Source organism: Mastomys coucha, unplaced genomic scaffold, assembly GCF_008632895.1.
Source record: "Mastomys coucha isolate ucsf_1 unplaced genomic scaffold, UCSF_Mcou_1 pScaffold22, whole genome shotgun sequence".
Classification (NCBI taxonomy): Eukaryota; Metazoa; Chordata; class Mammalia; order Rodentia; family Muridae; genus Mastomys; species Mastomys coucha.
Genome location: NW_022196905.1, coordinates 2731742 through 2746183, shown reverse-complemented (window position 1 = coordinate 2746183; position 14442 = coordinate 2731742). Strand labels below are relative to the sequence as shown.

Genomic DNA, 14442 nt, shown 5'->3' with positions numbered 1-14442 from the left:
CTTAGCATTACTTTTCCTTTCTATTTGTAAATTTTCAGCTAATATTTATATTTTAACATGATTTCTAAAAGTGAAATTAGACACTTATCATACATGGCCAGTGTGCTTACTCACTGAACCACCTCTCCAGCTCCTCCATGTCTTTATGAGGTAGAACATCTTCCTACTTCTTTGTAATTTTGAAGTCTTACCATTTTCTGTGAACTGCCTTTCAAATTTTTAATATACAATCTGTGATTAAAGCTTTTCTTTTAATTTATAAATGCTTTAAAATTCAAATGTTATTTCTAAATAAAAACATTACTATGAATACACAAATGTATAATACACATATTTTCACTAAATTATAAATATACATATATAATTATATGTTAATATAATAAATATACACATATAATTATATGTGTAACATAATAATGTTGAAGGTTACTGCCTAGTCCTGACACATAGTCAAACTTCTTTGGAGGAATGTTGACTTTTAACTTGCTTTTAGGTTTGTTTGGACATTGCGTTCTTTCTATGTTCTTAGATGCCTGCTGTTAGTAATTCAACCAGCTGCCAGGAGGACTTCATATATGTTCAAATGGTCTTACATAGAACTTAGGTTATTTACTGACACTTGTACTAATTAAAAGCTTGAAAATGGGTTTGATATTTACTTCTCCCCTCATCTTCTCCAGATTTCTTTTTATTTTCTCTGTCTTAAGTACCCTCTTACAAACTTAGAAAAAACTACTCCATGGTACCTCATTTTAGAAAGCATTTCATTATTGCATTTGATTTGAAACTTAATGGTGTATCATTTATCCATATCATTGAAAGTTCTTTCATATATAATGCTAAAGAAAAGTTCTTAACCAGATACTAAGACTTGTACCTTGCATTTGATACAGCATTTCTGTTCTAACCTCAGCATTTTTTATGATGCTATGATTTCTTTTAAAGCACAGTATATGAACAATGGAACATGCATTTTAAATTTTATGATAGTTATCTGGTAATGTCTTCTGTGACTTTTTTTCACTTAATATTTCCTTCTAGCATGTGACTATTGTAGAAGTTTGCCTATTAAAATTCAAATGAGGTAAAAAGAATTATAAATACATAAAGTCTTGGGTAATCTACTTGCAACTGAGGAAATTTTAGTGAGAGAGGGAATCTAGGAGGAGTTTCTCACTACAGCCAGCTTAAGCAATTTAACCCAGTGTGACATGTCCAGTCCAATTTTCAATTCATAAATGAGTCTCTCCCTCCCTCCTTCTCCCCAGTAACATCCACCCCAGGCTAATTACAGAAGAAAATGGAACCTGAGCACTTTTTAGTTATCACACTAATGGGAAACACATGTGGGAAGTACTGCGCAAAGCCCATAGATCAGGGTGCTCTGAAAACAAAGAGCACAGAACGTGAGCTACTAAAGACAGCTTATGATCTTGAATAACTGAACGTGGGGCAATGTTTGATGCCCGCTCATTGCTTTTTAGATTATTTATATTCTCTCTCCCTCACTGTCCACCCTCTCTCCCCTTGTACCCATTCTGGCGTGTTGTTTAAGGACAGAGCTATCTCTCAAGCTCACCATATTTGTTCTTATATGCATATGTAAAGGACCAAATATTTCCTGGAGGGAAATGGTAACATCTATCCAATCTTCTAAGGTCCCAGTGACAATCAAAGCACAATTCCACCAACTCTGATGAATAAGTGAGTTTATTGGGTGTCTTTACAGAGCATTAGTGAGTGGTTACATCCAGGGATGTACATGGCCTCCCTCAACAGGCTGACCCTAAAAAGCCTTTACTCAGCAAGGTAAGGGCTTCTTGAGCTTCATTTAGGAGTGCCTCTCCCCTAATCTCCCTCACCCTATATACTGTAGCGCCTCCCTCAATCAATAAAAGCAGAGTTACACATAACATATGCATGGTAGGGGGCAACTGGATACCCAGGTGGGGGTCTTGGGAGCTTCCCATCTTGCTATGAGGAGATATAAATAGTATACAAGACCAAATTGGATAATTCTTTTGCAATGGAGTATAACTAAACTCTACAAGATGACAGTTGATTGGCTCAAAAGACAGACACTCATAACAGAGATACCGAAAATGATCAGTAACAACAAAGTTGAAAAGCAATGGCTTAGTAACCCTCATTTCTTATCTCCTACACATGCTCAACAATTAGACAACCATTAGATTTGGAGAGTTCTCAATGACAATATGAAAAAGGTTCCTACAAAGGAGTTGGAAGGACAGAGTGGTTGTTCTTTTCAGATAGTAACACTAATACTCCTTCGCATCCACTTTTATGAGGCCTGGTCATAGAGCATATAACTATATCCAAAATACACAGGTCAAAGAATATTCTCAGCATACAGTACTCTAGCAAAATATCATACTTTGTATGGCTTAAACAAAAAGCAAAAACCAACCAAACCAACCAACCAACAAAAAACAGCAAGAAAAATACCAAATCCTGCAGCTCCATGCTCATCATTCGAGGCTCATGATGAAATCATCTAGACGCCAATGGGCTTGTACATCCCTACCCCTTCAGTTCTGCCTCATGCAACACACATTGTCTCTCTCTGGACCAGCTCTACTCCATGCCTGATACTTTCTTCAGTAGATATCCCATGGTCCTTGCATATCAAAAATTCTGGGGTTTCCATTGCAATGACTTTACCTCAAAACTTCACACAATGACCTGCTTAGTACCCTTTCTGACATTGCCTAGCCTGGACAAATTTCAGGAACTTTGGTAAAAGAGTCCATGAACCCCTCATTCTTCTTACGTGGTTTAAGCCTTCAAAAACAGTACCACATAAATTATGCTATCAAGTTCTGCAATAAACTTGAGATGTAGCCTGGCCACCTTGAAGCAAAGATGTAGGTGTCTGTGTACTTTGACTCTGGAAAAAGATTACCTTTCTGGTGGTAATTGAGTAAGGAATTCTTAGTGGCCTCCTCAGTTTAGGCTTATTTCTTTCAAGTGAATTGACATTGAGACTGAGCTTCAGTGAACGTGGTCTAACCTTTGGGGTATCTTTCCTATTGTCTCAGTACAGAACACTAACTAGATTTCAATACTGTCAATTTCTAACAATTACAACTGATTTTATATCTTCCTTACCTGCAATTTGATGATTCTTTCCTCGTCACACTTCACATTCTTGTATTCTTTTGCTCCACATATTGCTCTCTCTCACTGTAAACCTGGAACAGAGCAGTGAGCAATAACTATGTCACAGCCTAAATGTAATCCAGCCTTGCAATTTCCTCCATAAATTACTTTCAAACTCTGCTATACTGAAACTCTAAGGACATAGGCAAAAAGCAATCAGATTATTTTGCTACAATACAAACATAAATGGTTTCTAGTCCAACTACTAGTAGAGTTCATGTTCCCCTTGGGAACCTCATCAGCTGGACCTCCTCATTCCACATTTTTCTCAGTACTCTAGCCTTCTAAACTCCCAACAAAAATGCTCCATTAAGCTCTGTTTATAGCATTTTAAGGCTGTTCTAGCTCAAAATTTTAAATATTTCCATTTTCCTCCTGAAAGCTGATTTTTAAACACTACATTCAGATTTATCATAATACAGTCCTACTCCAGTACCAACTTTTTATGTCAGTTACTTTTCTCCTTACCATCATCAAATACCTGACAAGAAGCAACCTAAGGGAAGAAGGATTTATCTTGGCCTACAGGCAAGAATGTCATCTGTCAAATCGGGAGAGTGTAACACGAAAAGTATGAGGCAGCTGTTCACATCTGTAGTTAGGAAGAAGAGTGTAGAGAGCTGCTAGAGCCGTGCTCCAAGATGTCGCCTGGTTCTGCTTTCTAGCAGGCAGGCGCTCTCTTAAACAAGTCCTTATTTGGCTATGCTTGCTAGCTTGGCTCGCTTCCGCTTTCTGGTAGCCTATCTGCACTCGCTACGAGGCCCAATGGGATAGGCTCAGTATAGAGCATTTAAGGGCCTAGGGTGTTGCCCGGGGGTCAGAAGATTGTTCAAGGTTCCTGAATAAACTTCTTAAAGAAGAGCTCTCAGGTTGCGTCGTTCTTGCTGGTCAAGACGGTCTCGACAGAAGAGGAGAGATGGTTACTGATGCTGAGCTACCAAACCTCACAGTTCAGCCCCACGTGCCTTGTTCCCTAAAGTGATGCCCCAGATTCTAAAGGTTCTACAGCTTTCCACAAGAGTGGCAACATTTTAAGCACATGAGCCTACAGGGGTCATTTTACTTTCAAACCACAAGTGCCAAATATCTCTGAAAGGTCCCATCTCCAAGCACAAGCACATGGGGGTTTAGGCTTCCATTTTGAACTAGAGGATAGTGGTGGGGACACACAATTCAGTCTTACATAAGAACAGTTCAAATGTGTATTTATTGTGCATTGAACATATCCCTCACACCCATCCTCCCTCCCTTCTCTGCCCTGTCCCTTCCATCAGTCACCTTGTTTCTCTAGACAGTTTTGCTTCTGCTTTCATGTGATATATACATACATGATTCCATGTGATATATGCCTTCATGATTTCATGTATCTATATAGAATCAAGAAATACCAAATGAGATAAAGCATATATTTGTCTTTTTGAGCCCAACTTAAATAACCTAATGATTGCTTCCAATTGTGTCTTTTTTCCTGTAAATGACATAAGGTTCTTCTTTGTGGTTGAAACATTCCATTATGCTCATATATCATAATTTCTTTATCCATTTCTCAGCTGTGAATAGGTCTACAACAAGCAGTGTTCAAGAATATCTGAGATATGCAAACCTAGAATCCTGTGGATAAATACCCAGGAGTACTATGACTTAGTCATATGGGAGAGCTACTGTTAGGTGTTGTTGTCATTGTTGTTTTAGAATACTTTTGCATTGCCTTCCTTAGTGGCTTGACCAATGTATATCCACACTGGCAATACAGAAGGATATCCTTTTGTCCACATCATCACAAGCATTTGTTATTTATTTTCTTCTCTTAAAAGTAATTTATTTATTTTTATTTTATGCATATTGGTATGTTTTTGCCTGCATGTATGAACATGTGAGGTTGTCAGATCTTGGAGTTATAGACAGTTGTGGGCTGCCATATGGCTGCTGGGAATTAAACTAGGGTCCTCTGGAAGAGCAATCAGTACTCCTAACCCCTGAGACATCTCTACAGTCACATTATTTCTTTTCTTAATGGATACCATTCAGATTGGAATGATGTGAAATTTCAGTGTATTTCTGCTTTATATTTCTTTTTTAAAAAATATTTATTTATTATTATAAGCAAGTACACTGTAGCTGTTCTCAGATACACCAGGAGAGGGCATCAGATCTCATTAAGGATGGTTGTGAGCCACCATGTGGTTGCTGGGATTTGAACTCATAACCTCTGGAAGAGCAGTTGGTGCTCTTAACCACTGAGCCATCTCACCAGCCCCTCTGCTTTATATTTCTCTGATGGCTACTGAAGTAGAACATTTTTCATGTTTGCTGATAAGTTGTGTTTCATCGTTTGAGGACTAGCTCTTCATTCTCTCATTTGTTTAGTGATGTTCTTAATTCTTGTTTAATTGGAGCTTTAGTTCTTGTTTACTTCCTGAGTTCTCTGCATATTCTAGATATTAATACTCATATATACATATATATATATACACATATATAGGCATAGCTAGCAAAGATCTTTATCTTATTTTATAATCTGTCTCTTCATTGTACTGTTTTCCTCTGCTGTACAGACTTATTTCATGAGGTTCTATTGACTAATTATTGGCTTTCTTTACTGAATTACTAGCATTCTATTCAGGAAGTTCTTGACCATACCTAAATCATGAAGATTTTCCTCCTTTTTTTTCTTGTGTTTGCAGAGCTTCATGTCTTACATTAGGATATTTGATTCATTTTGAGTTAAAGAGACACCATGACCATGGCAACTCTTTTGTTTTGTTTTGTTTTTTGTTTTTGTTTTTTGACACAGGGTTTCTCAGTGTAGCCCTGGCTGTCCTAGAACTCACTCTGTAGACCTGGCTGGCTTTGAGCTCAGAAATCTGCCTGCCTTTGCCTCCTAAGTGCTGGGATTAAAGTTGTGTGCCACCACTGCCCAGCTTGACCATGTCAACTCTTATAAAGAAAAACATTGAATTGGAGCTGGCTTACAGTTCGGAGGTTTAGTCCATTATCATCATTACAAAAAGCATGGTACCATGCGGACAGAAATGGTGCTGGAGAAGAAGCGGAAAGTTCTACATCCAGATCACCAGGCAGAAGGAAGAGAGAGTGACACTGGGCCTACCTTGAACTTCTGAAACCTCAAAGCCCATCCCTAGTGACACACTTCCTCTAACAAGGGCAAACCTATTCCAACAAGATCATACCTCCTAGTAGTGCCATTCCTTATAAGCCTATGGGGGCCATTTTTATTCAAACCACCATAATGAGAGATAAGACTCTAGTTTTAGTATTCCTCATATGGACGTCTAGCTTTCCCAGCACAATTTGTTGAAGAGATTATCTTTTCCCCAAAGTATATTTTTGGCATCTTTGTCAAAAATCAGGTTCCCAGGTATCTGGTTAATATCTGGGTTCTGAATTATACAACTCAAATGATTTACAGATCAGCATTGTTCTGGTTTCATTATAATGACTGTAGTTTAATTTCAAATCAGACTTTGTAATACCTCAAGCATTATTCATAGAATTACTTCTTAAAGTATTATTTCCAAATCAAAAGTAACCATCTACTCTTTTTCTACAGTAATAAATAAGTTTTATCTGATAGCAAACCATATAAGTGTTTATTTAGAATGTTGTAGCAACATTTACGTGAGATTTGGAGACAAAGAAACTAAATTTTGCTTGGTAAAAGATAAAATATCTAGCAATCAAGTAGCATCAATAATAAAGCAAATGGTAGACTGTAATCAGAGATTTGAAATTTCAACTAAAAATTAAGACAAATATGATCTGAAATACATCTAAAATAGTTTAGAATGCAAGTACATAGCAAAACCTAACAGCAACGTAAAACACGTTCCAAATGTGGCAGATTAATGAGCACATTTGACTCTTCAGACAGAACAGTGAAACATTCATGCTCTTGCAAACCTAACATTATTTTGTTGATTGTTTATTTTTATTAATTTTTTATTATTTAAAACAAATTTTAAATTTCAGAATATTTTGATCTAGAATGTTCCCTCCCAGAAGTCCTTCCATATCCCTCTCCCCACCCACCCAACTTTAAGGTCTTTTTCAAAAATCAAACAAAATTCCAATACAACAAAACAAAAAAACCCAAGTAAATAAAATAAAACCATGCCCTAAAATAAGAAAAACAAACAAACAAGCACCAAATTGTAACCAAATAAAAGTACACATATGTAGCAAAAATCAGTCATCACTCTGCTGTCCGATCGAATGTAAGCTCATTCATTCCCTGTGCTCAGATAAGAAACTTGAGAATGAGAGAAGTGACAAGCTGTAGCCCCTTCAGTCATAATGAGTGTTGGAATAAGTCAGCTGTGTGATCATCAAGAGGCTAACTGCTGGCTCCGGAGGAATCAAGCCAGTGCTGTTCTGCATCTAGACTAGTCCCAGGGGGCTCTCCTGTGAGCCAGCCTGGCCAATGCTGGTCCCTAAGCTCCCATTTGACAAAGGAGAACATGATGTGGTGGTTGGAATAGGTATGTCCCCCCAGAGGCTTATACGTTTGAATGCTTAGTCCATAGGGAGTGGCACTATTATGAGGTATGGCCTTGCTGAAGGAAGTGTGTCACTCAGGGTAAGGCTTTATGGTATCAGAAGCTCAAGCCAGGCCCAATATCCTGCTGCCTGCTGATCTAGATGTAGAATTCTCAGCTCCTTTTCCAGGATCATGTCTGCCTACAAGCTGCCATGCTCCCTGCCGTGATGATAACGGACTAAACCTCTGACTCTGTAAGCCAGACGCCATTAAATATTTTCCTTTATAAAAGTTGCTGTGGTCATAGTGTCTCTTCACTACAATAAAACCCTAAGTAAGACATGTGAAGTTGGGGAGATAGAGATAGGGATTTTGTTGGAGGAGATAGGGGAAGGAGGAAGGAATATGATGAAAATACATCGCATTAAAGTCTCAAAGAATTTTAAAATAGGGGGATAAAAACTAATCTTGAGTGTGATAGCATGCCTTTATAATCCTACTGCTGGGAAAGTAGGAGACAGACAAATTCCTGGGGCTCACTGGTCAGCCAGCCTCATCTATTTGGTGAGCTCTGACCAGTATGAGACCAGACCATATATAAATAAACAAGCAAAGAGGCACCAGAAAACATGGAAGATTGTGTTTGAGGAACTATTGTCCCCTGCTTCCATCCACACATGCACACAACACAAGCACACATACACACACCCACACAAGCACATGTGTGTTCAAGTTAGAAGAAATGGAATTAATATCCTAAGGGTGCCTTTCCCAGTTTCTGATTCAGAGTTACGGAGGGGTATGACTTAGACTCCAATGGGAAAGCCTAGGTTTGATTTATCACAGCAAATTTTCTTTGATGTACTTCCCATACCTTTCTTCTACCTATCCAAAGTAACAGCCATTTTCAGGAGAACCTAACAATTCCAAAGGAACTCTTTCACAAAGGAATTGTTGCACATGTGTTTTGCTTTTGGTTTGGTTTGGTTTGGTTTGGTTTGGTTTGGTTTGGTTTGGTTTGTTTGTTTGTTTGTTTGTTGTTTTTGTTTGGTTTTTCTTTCCTTACTTGGAGTTTTCTCTTGGCCAAAGGTCACTTTGTGACTCCGACGAAGAGTTTGCTTCTAGATTTTGCCTTTCCTATCCCTGTACTCTTGGTCTCTGCAAACCTGTGTCCCACTACCATTCTTTTCTCCCTTCTACCTGCTTATCCCCATACTCAACTCCTGTCCACTTTGATTGTATTCCTAAGGAAATTTTGAAGAGAGGAAATGGTTTTAACATCTTGGAAGCATGGTGGCAATCAAAACAGATGCTTGAAAAAACCTATCATCATATGTCCTGTCCAGATCCTCCCAAACTAAGAGTTTCTCATTATCTCCCCCCTTCTCTCTTCAATCCACTGAATGCAATTGAGCTGGTGGACTCAATATGTGTATTGAGAGCTTCAGGTATAGGAAAGGTCTCCTATGGAAGCAGAGCTTTACTGTTAGGGGTAGTGAGCTCCTGACTAGCACAGTTCTCCCTAGTAACCTAGATCCAAGTGGATTAATTTAGAGCCCAACTTCCAATAAATGACCTATTGAAGGCTTCCCAGCAGACATTATTTTTTAAAAAGTACAAAATAACTCTTTCCTATTTCAAAAAGGGTTAGCTTTTGAACAAAGGAATACATCTGGAATAAGATTAATTTAAATTTAACTTCCAACTCTGCCATGAATGAATTCCTATAGGTCTGTTCTCCCTCTGTAAGATGTACATGAACTATGCCTACATGAGAATCCATGAAATGTATCTGCATGAAAATTAAATGAGGAAATGGCACCTGGAATTCTGGGTGAATGGTCAGTACTCATTAAAGCAATGAAGCTTCAATTCCCTCCTGTCTTTCCTCTCTTTCCAGACCTCACAGGAAGAGGGGTGTGGTCCCTTAGTGAGAGAACATGAAGAGATTGTGATGATATTAAACATTTCAGCTGTGCCTACTACAGCCAGGCCTTATTCTAAATGCTTTAACCCATGTGGTTATTCTTCAAAACTCTGTATCTGCTCCATAAGGTCTGCTTTATAGGTTAAAAGGTAAGTTCTTACAGGATCCCTCTGTTAATAAGTGATAAATACAGTTGTGATTAGGCCCTGAGAAGACAGGGGGTTTGCATTAGTGATAGTCCTTGGATACTGGGCTCTATTTGGTTTGCATACTGTTTTTAAAATCAGGCAAATGACTGGGAGAGAGTTCAGTTCAGTCAGTCAAGTACTTGTCTTGAAAGCATACGGATATGAGTATGGTTCCCACAATAAGCAATAAGGAGGCAGATCCAGGCAGATGCATGGGATCAGATGGCCTAGCCTACTGGGTAAGTCCTAGTCCTGTAAGAAAACATGTCTCACAAAAGGTAGATGGCACCTAGGGAACAATGTGGCTATCCCCTGGCCTCCACACAAATGCATAAACATGAACATATGCATACAGGGAGATCAGAGGAGAGGTTGCGTAAAATTCTGACACACAAAACATGGGAAGCCCTAACAGGAGGCAGCTAATGGTAATTAGCATACCCTTCAGACTAAGATCTCTAGGTCACCAAAATCTGCCATACTCAGAACCTGCTTCACTTGTAATCTGAATGATCACTTGAGCTTATGTTCTAGAAAGACAACGCAGTAAACACTGTCTTAGCCACGAAGATGGAAGAACTATGTCCATTACTGTGCACTTAGTGGTTGACATATTTCATTGAGAAGCATTGAGAAGTGAAGTAATGTAGGAAAGAGGTCTGCATGAAATGTAATCAACAATAGCCTTCAGCTCCCAACCAGCAGAGATATTCTTGAGAGAAGTCTTCCATCCAGATGTGCAAGAGTCATAAACCCACATATCCTAGCACCTAAGTAAGAATCCTACAGTGGAAATTTTTGTGTGGGCAACAGGGTAAAAACTCAATTGCTTCCATTGTTACTTGTATCCTTTTAACATTTGAATAAAGAGTCTGAATTCTCACATGCTTCTTAACTTGAACAATAGCATCCCAACAATTTGTTTTCTTCCTTTATCTATTTAAGTCGTGCTGGTAGGTACAACTGTAAGGAGTAGCCACATATATAGTGAAATCTTCCTAGAAAACAGTGGCATTTTAAAGGCCTGGAGCCTTTGAAAAAGGAAAGACCTGATTTACAAATAATGAACCATGTTGTGCCCAGCACAACTCCAGAGATGGACCTGACTGGGGTGGTGAAGGAATGAAGACAAGACAGATACAGGGATAAAGCTGGGATCAGGTGGTCTAGGCTCTCAGTTGGAGGAGCACAGCAGCTCAGAAGCTCAGCATGTTTATTACATAGTGGAACAGAGAAGCAGAGTTATTGCATACAGATAAGCAAGGACACAGGGTTGATGGGGCACAGCTGGATCAAGGAGACAGGTTTAGCTAATCTGGTTATAAGCAGTCTCTGTTGGGGAACAGTCCGAGAACCATAAAAATCTGTGGGGGGAGCTATGTTGAACATTTTCTGCACACAATCTCAACACTTGCACGTAGTCCCCCATTGAAGACTTTGGCACTTACCTCTGAACCTCACCCCAGGGTTTTGCTATTTCTCCATGGGACCATGAGGACCTTTAATGTGGTCTGGCTCAGATCAATGCACATATTACTCAGGATTTCACTTGTTCAGGGCTTTCTCTACTCTCTACAGATACAGATTAAAGAATTTATTTAAAACCACAGAGCACAGAAACTACTGCCTGCCATGTTCTGTACTCAGGTCCGTGTTCTGCTGGAGTCTTCATGCTGCCTCCCTCAGATCTTCTCTACATGAGCTATTCAAGAAAGCCATCAGGTTGTCACCATAGGCACAAAAATATCACATACTCTCTAGAGAGAGGTTTAGCTACAGACATTTCTTTAATCAGGGGAGTTTTAGAATCACCCCTCTTTGTAGCATATATTTCTTGTTTCATCTTCATGGTTTCATTTCAATCAGTTTTATTAGCTGAGACCAGAAAAAAAAATCACCAGTTTCTTTATTTTTATCATTTTGTTTTATTATAAACCTGCAGTGGTGCTGATTATGTCTACAAATCTCTAAATGAAAATTTAAAAACCATTTTCTTCCTCTAATCTCTTGAGTCACAGCCTCTCACAAGTACACAAACCATCCCAACCACTCCCCAGTTCTTTTTTGGAATATGCTGAATGACTCTGAAAGACTTTGTCATTCCCCAAACACCACCCTAAAAACAAATCATTGGACTCCAGGCTCCTCTTCTTGCCAAATTGAAGGGTGTTCAAATGTTCTATCTGACCCAGGTCCAATGACAATGAGGCTGTGTGTCGAAGATGATGTGTATGCTTTCCTGAAAATACCATGGCAAAGTGTGGTGAGGGAATTCTGTGTCTGGGTCTTCCAAAAGCTTACTACAATCTGAGATAACATGGGGATTTTTTTCCCAGCAGCTGTATCCTAACCAAAATGTGCACATGCCAACTTTAATTTTAGTAATGTACAGCTCAAATTGTCTCACCTCCCAAACAATGAATGTTGACTACTTTGTGTTTCCCTACTATATACATTTAGCAGACATAAGAAACTGAGAAAACAAACCAAAGAAAATAATTGTTGCCTGATCAAAATGATTAAAACATTTTGAATGGAACATTCCACAATGTGGATAGAGAATATAGAAAATATATTTTCAACAAGATGAATTTGTTTCCTAAGAAATGGCCACTGAACTGCGGTTTTCACCAGGCGCATTCATCTGCTCACCACATGCTTCAGCAAAGGACATACTTCCCTTTGCTCCAGGATTTACTTCAGACCCAGCTTATTCCCTGGCTGTTCTGCTAGGCTTCAAAACGACCCCTATCTCAACAATCCCTGAGGACATCCCATGCTAAGGCATGTCCCACTAATAATATTGGTGTGGTTTGAACACATAGTGAACCCTATGAACCACCTAAAAGATGACTTAATATTTTTCAAACTATAACTATTTTGAAGAGTGTTCCCCAACTCCAAATGTTGTGTTGTTGGTACCTAGAATAAATGCATATCACATAACAGATATTTAATAAGTTCAATACTCTTGTGGAAAAAAAAAACATTTAAAAAGTCTCACAATGCCAAAAGGGTGGCCCTGTTTGTCTCCCTATAGCTGTGCAATCTTCAAAGGCTTCATTGCATGATATCCTCAATGGGTTTTTAATTCACAAATTATAAAGGTATACACAGCCAGAAAGAAGCAAAGCCTCAGAGACCAAAAGCCATCCCACCCTATCAATCGGCCTCCCTCTAGTTCTGGAGCTAAAAGGAAAACTAATTGCTTTTGAGTTACTTGTTTTATATATGTGAAAACTGAAGCCCATGCTCTCAGGTTTGCACAACTTAGCTTTCACTGAGCTGTGTCCGTGTTCCACCTGTTATTTCCCATTCAGAGAGGAGGGAACCTCTACTCTCTGGAGACTGACTACTTGATAGATTTGAGGATTTCTTCTTTAATCCCCACAGCATCACTGCAATGGTAGTGATAGAAGGAGCCACAGTTTGAATATTCCTTACCTACCAAGGGCCAGAGGTTTCTGTAAGTGAGAAGTGCGTACAAATGGATAGACGAAGCCTTCTATTGCGGCGAAAGTCTTTACAATTCACCTGAGAATGTGAAATGTTTTGTTTTCAATTTCATGGCTAGCCCCACTTACAAAAGAGCATGGTTTCCTAAAACTATTCAGACAAAGAAGCAAATCCTTCCATTTGGCCACAAGGGGGCAGCTAGGACATTTCCTCCTAAATCTTTGAGTTCTAAACCACTGAAGAAATAAATGGGCTTTGTGGCCTGAGCTCACCATGCAATCTAACAGTACCTTTCAACCGAGTTCTCAACATGTCACAGCATTTTCTCACGGTGTTTCTTGGAGTGTGTATTGTTTTGTTTTAAAACAAATTATTTTCCAATTTCTTTCCAGATCTAGAGAACTCTCTGGTTTAGAACTCTGAGCCAAGATTACCATCTACAAAGATCTTTGGAGACCAATAAATCGTTAGGCTAATTTGGAAAGCCACAGAAAATGTTTTATTTTAATTATGTTTGACCCCAGATAAAAATAAACAGTAATGATCATCTGATTCTGCCACACTTAATAAAGCTTGCTCTAAGTGCTTCAGGATTTGCCAAATATTTGCCTCATCACCTAGGCGCCTTTCGTCATTCCCATTTTCGTGATAGCCCAAAAACTTTCAAGTCAAAATTTATTGTGGAATTTTATCATTGAGCTGAACAGTGGGAGGTCCTCAAACAAAAAACCAAGCAGATATTAGTAACAGCTTAATTCCACATCTTTGTAGCTCTGCAAAAAACAAATTCACTTCATCGTTTAGGAACATAAGTAGTTGGAAGTCAATTTGAAAAACAAATACTAGGTCTCATATGTATGTGTCCTGGAGGGTAGGGTGTACATTCACCTGACAGTTACAGGCACTTTAACGATACAGGTTTTGCCACTATTTAAAATAGATACAAAAATGTGCTCCAAGGTTTTGTGTGTCCTTTCTCCAACCATCTTCATTAGAACTGTAAACTCAGCCCCAACTCACACTCACACAGGCATACGCATCCCGCTCTGAGTCCCTGAGTAACATCTGATGTGACATATGTGTCTTCTGTTAGCCTCTCACTAACTCCCTTCCCTCAACTACAATACGCCTATGAGAAAAGCAGAACTTTGCCCTTTCCATTCAGTGCTGTATTTCCAGTTTACACTCATGCC

The 14442-nt window shown here is 38.9% G+C and overlaps 1 long non-coding RNA gene across 1 annotated transcript; it reads left to right on the top strand.

Moving 5' to 3' along the window:
• Positions 1-7567: 7567 nt before the first annotated feature.
• Positions 7568-13765, top strand: LOC116070660. The gene is made up of 3 exons (XR_004110499.1): positions 7568-7679; positions 9579-9754; positions 13642-13765. It is a non-coding gene; the product is annotated as an uncharacterized LOC116070660 (long non-coding RNA).
• Positions 13766-14442: the final 677 nt, after the last annotated feature.